General features: G+C 39.6%; 1 pseudogene; it reads right to left on the minus strand.

Annotated features, from left to right (window-relative positions):
• Nucleotides 1-1691: 1691 nt before the first annotated feature.
• Nucleotides 1692-10568, minus strand: LOC127926436 (beta-1,4-galactosyltransferase 1-like; annotated as a pseudogene).
• Between the last annotated feature and the right edge of the window lie 550 nt (nucleotides 10569-11118).

The raw sequence follows: 11118 nt of genomic DNA on the forward strand, positions 1-11118 counted from the left end.
ATTATAGATACATATTAAAGAAAAGGGCAAACACAACACTGGACTGAACCCCCTAATTGTCAAACTAATATTAATGTATAACTATATAGAAGATACATGACTAGAGTTTATGCAATATGGGTGTATATCCACTTCACGCTTCTTAGGTGTGTCACAAGGAGCCATTGAAATGTAAAACTATGAAAAATGTACGTTACACCATGTGATTTTACAGTACCTAAACAAGAGTGTGCAATATAGAAGGGTAGTCAGTGGTCATTTTGCACCTTGTTTGAAGTCAGTAGGTCACATGACCAAGGAGCTGTTGACATTTTAAATTGTGAAAAATGAATGTAAAAACATGTTGATGAAAATGGACAAACTAAAGGTTGTGCAATGTGTAGGCCCACTGAGTGGACATTCTGAACCTTGTATGAAGTCAGTAGGTCACATGACAAAGGAGCTGTTGACATTTTACATTTTGGAAAAATTAATGTAAAATCTTGTGAGATGAAAATGGACAAATTAAAGGTTGTGCAATATATAAGGGTAGTCAGTGGACATTCAGAACCTTGTTTGAAGTGAGTAGGTCCTATGACCAATGAGCTATTGAAATTCAAAAATGTAAATAAATCATTTAAAATAGTGTAAGATGTAAATCAACAACAACAAAAAGTGTGTGCAATGTGTGTCTATGCCATCGGGTTAGCTAGGAGGAATGGTTAAAGAGCTATTGAAATGTGAAAAATGAGATTTGTCAGTATGTTGAAAGGTCCCTAACGGCTGTTGGTGGACATAAGGAAAACTACAGGCGAATATCCAACCTGAAACTGTCTTTACCTCGGTGAGAGGTCTATCTGTGATAACGCACTGCTCTGCTTTCTTGACATCACAATCAACTTACAAGACCTACTTTTATCAGACCTGGACTATTGCCCAGTTATAAAGTTCCAAGTTGTGAGGTGATGGGGAAAAGGAAATGATTAACTTCTAAATGAATAATACTCTAGTCTCCCTAGGCACACGGGTTGCCTCCCACAATGTGAACAATGTTGCCCTAGGTCTGGGATTTCCTTAGACTGATTCACTAGTGTTTCTTGTTAATTATTTGACTAACCACAAATTAATCCATTACTGGTTTCCTTGTAACAGGGTGGAAATCCAGAGCTAGGTCTCTAGTCACTTTTGGAGTCCCCAATTGAAGACTTGAAATGAAATCAATTCAATTAAACACATATTCCAATCATTTTAACTATAATAAATTAATATATTCAATAGCCCAACAGGACAATTAAAGTTAAATGTATTCAATAAAAATAGATTTTGAATAATTAAAATGTAAAACAAGCATGCAAGTGATCATGTCACAGGTAGGGAACAGGTCTTGAATGTAAGGAAGCATGGAAGTGATCATTCATACAGGTACTGAATAGGGTTGGAATGTAAAGAAGCATGGAAGTGATCATGTAACAGGTAGTGAACATGTCTTGAATGTAAAGAAGCATGGAAGTGATCATTCATACAGGTACTGAATAGGGTTTGAATGTAAAGAAGCATGGAAGTGATCATGTCACAGGTAGTGAACAGGTCTTGAATGTAAAGAAGCATGGAAGTGATCATTCATACAGGTACTGAATAGGGTTTGAATGTAAAGAAGCATCAAGTGATCATGTCACAGGTAGTGAACGTACAGAATCACAGCAGACAAGTGATGTTCTTAGAAACATATATAAGTAACCAAACCAATCGTTGCTTTTAGATTGTGATTAAGACCTTTCACACAGTTTCAAACATGGGAAACGTTTCCGCAAAAAAATATATTAAACCCATAATCATCTCAAATATCTAAGCCGAAAATGAAAGAAACAATATATAAAATATGTATTAACTATATGCAAATGTATACAACTTATATACACATTTAAACCAAGTAGTTCTCCCTTACAGAATTACACAAAGACAACTCATTACAAATGACATACAAAATAACTTCTTCATCCCACGCCCTTTCCCTTGTCCTGCCATTAGAAGTCAAACATGTTGATCAAACATTTTGATCCACTCTGATATTTATGAGGTCTTGTTGTGCCATCACATTCATCCAAGTGCTGTCCATTTGTTTCCACAATAAATACACGTGTTCCGGAGAATTCAGAGTATTCTCAGTACTGCACTCCGTGGTTCCGCTGTGCTTTCTCTGCCCTCCACCTTGTGATAAAGGATGTGCAAAATAACTACTAACATTTATCCACTTTCACTAAGGTTTCCCCACATCTACTGTGATTTTTCGTGAACAGAGCATCCTTTTCCACTTTGACGACTTTGTACTTGAGAGAGCTGATCCCATCTGTATTTATCGTCAGTCTCGTGCGTTGTATTCTGTCAAACCTGCAAAGGAAACGACTCATCAGTCTACTATCCTCCTATGAAGATATTAGGGATGCACTGATATGTCAATTCTGGGGCCATACAATAGCCAATATTTTCTTGGCTGTGATGGCTGAGTAACAATGCTGATGCTATCATGAAGAAATAAAAACTTTCCCCTTAAAATCTACATTTTCTTTTTTAAAGGTACAACATTGTGGGGAACCTGTTGAATGTGGTTGTTCTAATCTGAAGCTTTACCTCTGAGGATTTGGGTCGTTTAGTTTGTCTCTCTCGTGACGGATCATCCGGCATTTTCCGACCTCGCCATCTGGACGAGAGATGGACATTCCTCTGGAGCTCAACCTGTGGAAATCAGAGTTTATTATTATAATGGACTTTGCATACAAGTTGGAAATACTGTGGAATTCAGGGTTGGGGTCAATTCTAATTCAATTCAGGAAGTGATTTAAGTTTTTAAAAACGTGACAACTTTTTAAGTAAACAGCTTCTCCTTTTCAGTTTATTAAAAAAAAAAATATTGAAAAAAAAATGCCATTTCAGTTTCTGAATTGACTGACCCTAACACCCTGGTGAATAGATTGTGTTTTGCATGAGCATTAGACAATGCATCGGTAACATTAGAAAGGGATGATGTCCTCTTGCCAAGTCTGACTTTAATATAGACTCATCCGTAATGCTTTAAAAGTCTGTTTGGATTGGAATGCACTGTCTTGCCTGTTGAAAATGTCGTCATCTTCACCACCCCAGCCCCAGTAGTTGTTGGGAAAGCCGTTGATTTCCAGGAACTGCTCCTTACTTAACGCTGAGACACCGCCAAAGTACTGGTTATAGGGCAACCTATGGATGAGACAAAGACAAAATATTTCTCATCTGGCCCATACAAAGAGCCAAGTAATGAAAAGGTTAGACTAAACATAAACAGATATACTTGTTTACTACTATTCTAGCTATGTACTCATTGTATGAATTGAGGAAGAGTCCCAATTAATGAAAATGAGAAAGAAGTTGTCGGTTGAGTTTTGTGCCGTACTTGAAGCCAAACTTGTCCATGGAGACAGACAGGTGTCTGGGCTGGCTGAAGCATTTGTAGGGGTTGCGGTCATCCATGGGGATGATGTCCACATCACTGAACACAAAGCAGTCGTAGTCGTACTCTTTCAGGGCCTCAGCATAGCCAATGTTCATCAGCTTGGCCCTGTTGAATGTGTTGTCTCCATCCTAATGAAGAAATGACAGTAATATTTAAAACATGGGTAAGCTAAATTAATTGCCAAATATTCACTTATAATTGAATAAAGTTTGTCCTTAGAACATGTTTAATTCATCAAAAAGTGTATTTAAAAAAATCTGGTATATGCAAATTGATTTCAAGTTGATGTACTCTTGCATTTGCATTTGAGTCATTTAGCAGACGCTCTTATCCAGAGCGACTTACAGTTATCTAGGTGGGGCAATCACATCACAGACATAGAAAGTATTTTTAATCTTCTTAGCTGTCACAGATCTCCCATTGTTGGGTAAATTATTTAAAGATTTACTGACATAGCGGTGTAAAGCACTGCATCTCAGTGCTAGAGGTGTCACGACAGACCCTGGTTTGATTCCAGGCTGTATCACAACTGGCTGTGATTGGGAGTCCCATAGGGCGGTGAGCAATTGTCCCAACATTGTCTGGTTTAGGGTTTGGCTGGGTTAGGCAGTCGTTGTAAATAAGAATGTGTTCTTAACTGACTTCCCTAGTTAAATACATTTTTAAAAAAGCAAGCAGACCAGTTTTCTAAGTTCCTGACAGCCTGAAGATCTACTGAGCTGCAACATTACATTCCAGCCAGTTCTCTTTCCCAACACCCAGCTAACTTCGCATTGTCATTAGCATATGAGCAAAGTACTATAAATAAAAAGAAAGGAAGGTCCGCACTCACTACTTTTTTCTTTTACAGATTACTTCAGATCAACGCACCACCTTCAAAAAGACAGTCACTCGGGGCCCGCTTCTTGGACACAGATTAAGCCTAGTCCTGGTCTAAAAATACATTTCGTCTCGGACTATGCTTCATGTGTGTCTGTCGAAACCGCCCCTAGGAGCCCCAGACAGGTTTTGTCCTTATCTCATATGAGGAAAGTAAACAATATTTGCATAACCATCATGTAATACACTAACTAGAAACACCAAGGGACTTCCCCTTAAGAAATGTCAGAAACTAAGCAACAGCGTGTTAGAGAACCGCAGAGTATACCTACAGTCGCTTTTAGTTACCTCAGGAGAAAGCAGAAGGAGAAGAAGAAAGCCACCGAGCATTGGAAGAACCCAACCATACTTTAGCAGAGATGTGATTGGTTTCAAACATGCAGTGCTAGGAGAGTGGAAACAGAGTTAGTAGTAGTTATTAGTATGTCAGAATGTGAAACAGAGAGAGAGAGGGGAAGAGAGAGAGAGAGAGAGACGTTATCTGCCATCTTGGTTTCAAGAACAGGAAGCACCTGTAGAAGTCATGTAAGGACACAGTTCTTTCCTCTACACTGTCAATGGCATCTTCATAGGAGTAGGCTACTCTTCACTACCAATGCGTAGTAGTCACCAGCTGACAGTTAGGGCCGAAGTGGTGATTCTGTCATTCAAATACACCACAAAAATAAAATAATATTGAATTTGATTATATAAGCAACAACAAAAATCTAAAGTTACAATTCTACAACAGGTTGGTCAAAACAAGCTTTGTGATTGGTTGAGACACGGTCTAAGCCATACTAAATAACCAGTTTAGCACGGGTAAGCCTATAATGCAAAAATTGGCATATTGCTTTCTGTTCCATCCGAGAAATCACTGCGCATCCACTGTCCCATCAGCCCAGACAGGTCATTCATTAACTTGATTTCCACTATAAAAGGATCCAGACATTATCTCCCGTGCTTCTAGCCTAACGCCTCAATCAGACCGACAGTGTCATAACATCAATGCTGTGCAATCAATTCTGCAGTCAAACTTCCCCATTATGTAATCCAAAGTGTTACTCTATATGTGTGCAATAAAGTTTAACATTCACCTTTTGCTAATATTGTCAAGTATATGCATACAAGGCAAACGCAGCGTTCCATTGGAAGTGAATGTACTTCTGTTGTGCCAAAACGCAAACAATGTCGGTCTGATCGAGGCATTACATTTGGTTTGCAACAACGGGGGGGTTGTACAAATGTTGCTGTCGGTCTCTGACATTTGTTGAAATTCTATCTCCACTGTCCCAATGAGGACAATGGTGTCAGGACGAGACAAACAGATTTTCTCAGCCCGTCGAAATCATGAATCAAACTAAATTAAATGCAGCTAGTGTGCGGTCGTTCCTGCTTCCGTTTGAAGTGACTGTGTTGGTGTACCAGGAGAGCAAATGTTCTATGTCAGGGAAAATCGTGCATCATTAGCTCATTGTTATGGATGCATCCAAATAAATGTCAATAGAAAACAGCTTAAACAAACTCAAATACAGCTACTTTGCTGTTATTCTGGCTACACAGTTTGACGTGACAGCGTTAGCCTTAGTTGGTTAGCTAGCAAGCAAGGGATAAGAGCGTTGCCATAAACATTTAGGCCGAACGACTGGATATGGAACAAAAATACTTCACGAGTGGGTCACGGCTCCGGAAACCTAACGGATAGAATGAACGACCAGCCGGTTTGGCTAACAACTAAGATTTGTGTCAGGACTAGGCCTATATTTTAATTGAGGGACGAAATAGTAACCTATGAATACATAACGAAATCAAGTGTTTTATCTAATTGGTAACCCGTTGTAGAAAAGCAATTGTTCACTCGAGGTTGTGCTAAACAACTTTCTTTCATTTGTTTTTATCACGGCTGCGCTGATCTACCCGCACACGGATCCGCCTTGCACCTGTGATCGCACAGCTGTGCTAAATAAGCATGCCCTCTCATCTACAATTTCTTTAATCAGTTGCCTTTGTTTGGTCTTCATAATTAGAGATGCCTGCTATATCCCGAAAAGTACTATACCTGACCATGTTCATGCTTTAAGGGGGCAATCTGCAGTTGCTACATCCAATTTTGAACGTATAAATTAAGGATAGAAATGCATTGATTATTGAAGAATATAACGTATAAATAAATGCCTTTGAGCTTAGTTCAACTTTCATACCCCATCAGAACACAAAATATAAGCTGGTTTTACCCCAATGTTTGTGAACATTGTAAATGCATAGCCTGAAAATATGCTTAAAACTATAATGTTGATATCTTGGGTGATCCGTCTTTGCATCAATAGCTCCATCTATGAATTTAAGAGTTGTTACATTTCTCCAGGCCCTATTTAAAAAAATAAAAAAACAGAGGCAGGAGTCCGCTTTGTTATTGCTTCAACTGTGTATTGCCCCTTTAATGTAACTTTTTTTTTTTTGTATCTATGGGAGAGAAAAAAAGTAGTCCTCTGTCTCTTTATCATTACAAGTTAAGAAAGGCAGAGAGTTCATTGAGGTGATGGATGTGGTGCAAAGGAGGAAAGAGGGGAGAATAAAGAAAGTGAGAAGATGTCAGCGGTATGCAGTCGAACAACTTCAGCTGGTGAGGATGAATCGTTGGATGGTGATTTAATCATCCCTCACAACAAATATTTCCTTGTGAGAACATTTGTATAGGAGCATCCTACATGGCTAAAAATAAGGGTGCTTTGCCATTCTATAGCGAGCCATTGACTCTTTTCTCTTCCAGTAGTGTAGGATGGGCGCTCATACTGCCATATCTGTTTTCTAATCGGTCTACAAAGACAGCAAGATGCATCTGTGTCTGAAATCCTTTCACAATGACTAAATCTGTTGACTTAAACTTACAAACGTTTGCCCACGGGAGAAACCGTCCAACAGAAATACATAGACCTGAGATACCACACAATCAGTGTCAAACATGTTTAGTTCCTCTTATAACATGTAAGATATGTTGTCCTTTAAAACAATACATTAGAATAAACTCATACTTGATGACATCACGGTTATTTGATAGAAACACTCCATGTTGCAAACCGTTTTGCAAACCGAAGGCTTCCATTTGTTCATCACGGTGACTTGGCTGTGCCCTCTGATTATCTGTGAGAGACACCTGGTGGTTTACAGATAGTGAGTATAAACTTCAACTCACAGCTGAACCATGTCTGTGTTTAAAGTACAGGCCTGGGCTTGTGTGGAGTCGGGGCGCTGGGGCTGGAAAGCTGGGGGGCTGGGGATGGATGCCTGTCTATCTCCTGTTTCAGTGTCTCTCTCAGTGTCTCTCTCAGAGCTCTCTTAGTTTCTCACAAACGTCGCACTTCTTACAAATCTATCATTTCGTAGTTCCGTACATTTACGTTTCCTCTTCTTTCATCCCTCTTACATTTTCTGTAGGAAGCGAGGGTGAAGGACGGCTGGAGAGGACACAAGGAATCAAGGATAGGCCTATCGAGATTTAGCCTCTGTTTAAAGCCCCTGAGTAATGATTTGTCACTGTGAAGGGGGTGTTGCGACACGTTAACGTTCTTCCTGGTATCTACAATGACGGGTGGGAGGTTACTTGTGTGGAAACCTTCAGGCATGAATAAACAAATGCATGACAACCGAGCGGCTTTCTTTGTTCAGACAGACTCTGAAAGGTGAGTTCAGTGAATAGATGAAACCAGTCACGCACAGAGATTAGACTGGTTTCTCTGGCTTTACCTGATTGATGACATAGACGCCGTAGTCCAGCTGTTGGCGCTGAAGGATGGGATGGAGGTAATAGAGCCAGAACTTGAGGTGATCGTCGCGATGGCGGAAGGGGATGATTAGAGCAACCTTTTGGAGGGCGGCGCAGTCTTGTGGTTTGTAGCGACCTCCTCCCTGCAGACCTGGGTTCTCCTTCCTCACTGTGTCCAAGCTGACAGGCGTAGAGAACTCCACCCTGAGAGGCCCCACTGCAGGTCAGGAGAAACAGATCTCTTGATCTCTCATAAACTCTCACACACCTCTTCCTGTTCCTCAACCACATTCACTTCCTTTTCACTTTCTGCCTTCACACCTCCATCACTCCTTGCTCTATCTCGCTCTCTCTTTGTTCAAAGTTTTCAGCCTTTGACCTCATGTAGAAAAATAGAGCACACACACAAACACACGTGCATGCACACACACACACACACACACACACACACACACACACACACACACACACACGCACGCGCATGCACGCATCCCTTATTGATGTCACAAGCATTTTGCTTACACACAAGCATTTAGCTTACACACAAGCATTTCGTAACACTCGCAATAAAGGGAAAGGGGGATACCTAGTCAGTTGTACAACTGAATGCCTTCAACTGAAATGTGTCTTCCGCATTTAACCCAAACCCCTCTGAAATAACATCTGCTAGCCATGTGTACGTGACCAATAAAATTTGATTTGACGCGCAGATCTAAAGGAAATGGTGCTGACTTAATGTATATCTCATGCTTGTTTCTTTGCAACAGGCAGTTCAGAGGTTAAGAGGAAATGTGTGTTATCTCGTCCCCCCCCCCCCAAAAAAAGTATGGTCTATGCTGCTGAAAGTATTTGCCCCGAGCCGTGGTTGAGCTGAACACAGAACATATAGTTAGTTTCAGCAACAGAGACCAAACTTCACAATGCAGCTCGGCTTAACATGAAATCAATCGAGAGATCTTTCCTCGTATTAACTTTCATTTAAAGCCAGGAAATATAGGCCTAATGAGATACACAACTACATAATATATGTATAACTACATAATACAATGTTTGATGCGACTGTGCCAGTATACAAATCATTAAGAACACCTGCTCTTTCCATGACATAGACTGAAAAGGTGAATCCAGGTGAAAGCTATGATCCCTTATTTATGTCACTTATGTGAAGGGGAGGAGACAGGTTAATTAAAGCCTTGAGACAATTGAGATATGAATTGTGTAGGTGTGCCATTCAGAGGGTGAATGGACATGACAACATTTTTTTTGTGTCGAACAGGGTATGGTAGTAGGTGTCACAGGCGCAAGAACTGCAACACTGCTGGGATTTTCATGCTCAACGGTTTCCTGTGTGTATGAAGAATCATCCACCACCCAGAGGACATCCAGCCAACTTGACAAAACTCCCCAAAACTGTGGGAAGCATTGGAGTCAGACACCTTGTAGAGTCAATTCCCTGACGAATTGAAGCTGTTCTGAGGGCATAGGGGACGAAGGGGGTGCAACTCAATATTAAGAAGGTGCTCCTAATGTTTGGTATATGTTTGGAGAAGATCCCAGAGAATGATCCCATGAATGTTATGGCTGATAATTATATATATTTCATTTGCTTGTTATTTTTGGCCAAACAGTTCGATTAAATATATAAAGTTTTAATGTATTTTCTTGGGAGGCCAAACTATCTGGATTCAGGTTCCATGCTTGATTAGGGGAACAAATACAGTCCATATGTGCATGACAGAAGAATTTGAGAAAAAAATCAGCATGGAAATAGCCTGCTAATGTGTTATAAAGAGTCATCGTACGTGTTTATAACAATTACATGTATAATACAATATAATGTTTCTGCTGTGCATTTCTGATTAAATACCAGCCCTTGAATTAAAATGAATTGATCAAATCATAGCCTACGTACCCAGATGAGGAGACGGATCAGGACATTTTTCAAACTTATTCCACAAAGTTGTAGTAGAAGTAGTGTTAGTAGTAGTTGTAGTAGCTGCATTGGGTAAATGTATATCCTTAAACTTCGGAGTTACAACGCTGTTATTAAGGTCGTGTTGTCCATTATCTTGCGTTGGAAGTGTCACGGTAATAAAAAGCTGTTTCAATTCGCGTCTGTGTCTTTCTTGACAACCCATTCGAGTAACCCATTAAATTAAATAAAACCACTAAGAGATTAACAACACCTAAAACTACAACCACGGTCCAGCCTTTCTTCCGCAGCCTAAAGTTGAGAGATGAGTCGAGCATAATGCGGCTGTCACATGCCGAACTGTAGTGACAAATACATATCCGTTTACGCACCGATCGTATTAAAAAAGCTATTTAAAAAATACTCTTTTTTTTGTGCCAAAATCAGTATAGTTGCAAGCTAAAAGACAAGGTAATATAATTTTCTCCAACATCCTATGCTGTGTGGCTGTGACCATCAGTTGTCTAGGCTCCCGAGAGTGAATGAACTTATACACTTCATGGCAGTAACATGACAGTGGACCTGTGGCTTCCTCTATAATAAAAGCCCACAACGAGGAAATCATAGCCTACTAGGCAACTGCACTAGCAAACTATTCAATAAAATGCCCCAAACATAGTCATTATGTAGTACTTGCCTAGTAGTCTTTATTAATTTGCAAGTCCCTAAGCTGTGATTTGTTTGAATTTGAATTTACTCCAGAAGAATGACCAAATAGATGCCTTTGAGGTCGTCTATTGTTTTTTCCTTAGAAAACGTTTTAGCCTATATGGCCATTCTAATTGTTCTCTGGCGCTTTCGGCCTACATTTTAAAATAATTGGATTTAAGAAAACTTTAAATTCAATACCAGTATAAGCGACATATACGCTCCTTTATGTGTAAACCTTGATAATGTTTTATGAGAAGGGTTTATATATCAAATCAAATAAAATGTGTAGACCTTATCACGGAATGCTTACTTACAAGCCCTTAAACCTACAATGCAGTTGAAGAAGTAGAGTTAATATAATATTTACTAAATAAACTCAAGGTTTTTTTTTAAATCTAGTCAATCAAAAAGTAA

This window comes from Oncorhynchus keta, unplaced genomic scaffold (assembly GCF_023373465.1).
Source record: "Oncorhynchus keta strain PuntledgeMale-10-30-2019 unplaced genomic scaffold, Oket_V2 Un_contig_7564_pilon_pilon, whole genome shotgun sequence".
NCBI classification, from domain to species: domain Eukaryota; kingdom Metazoa; phylum Chordata; class Actinopteri; order Salmoniformes; family Salmonidae; genus Oncorhynchus; species Oncorhynchus keta.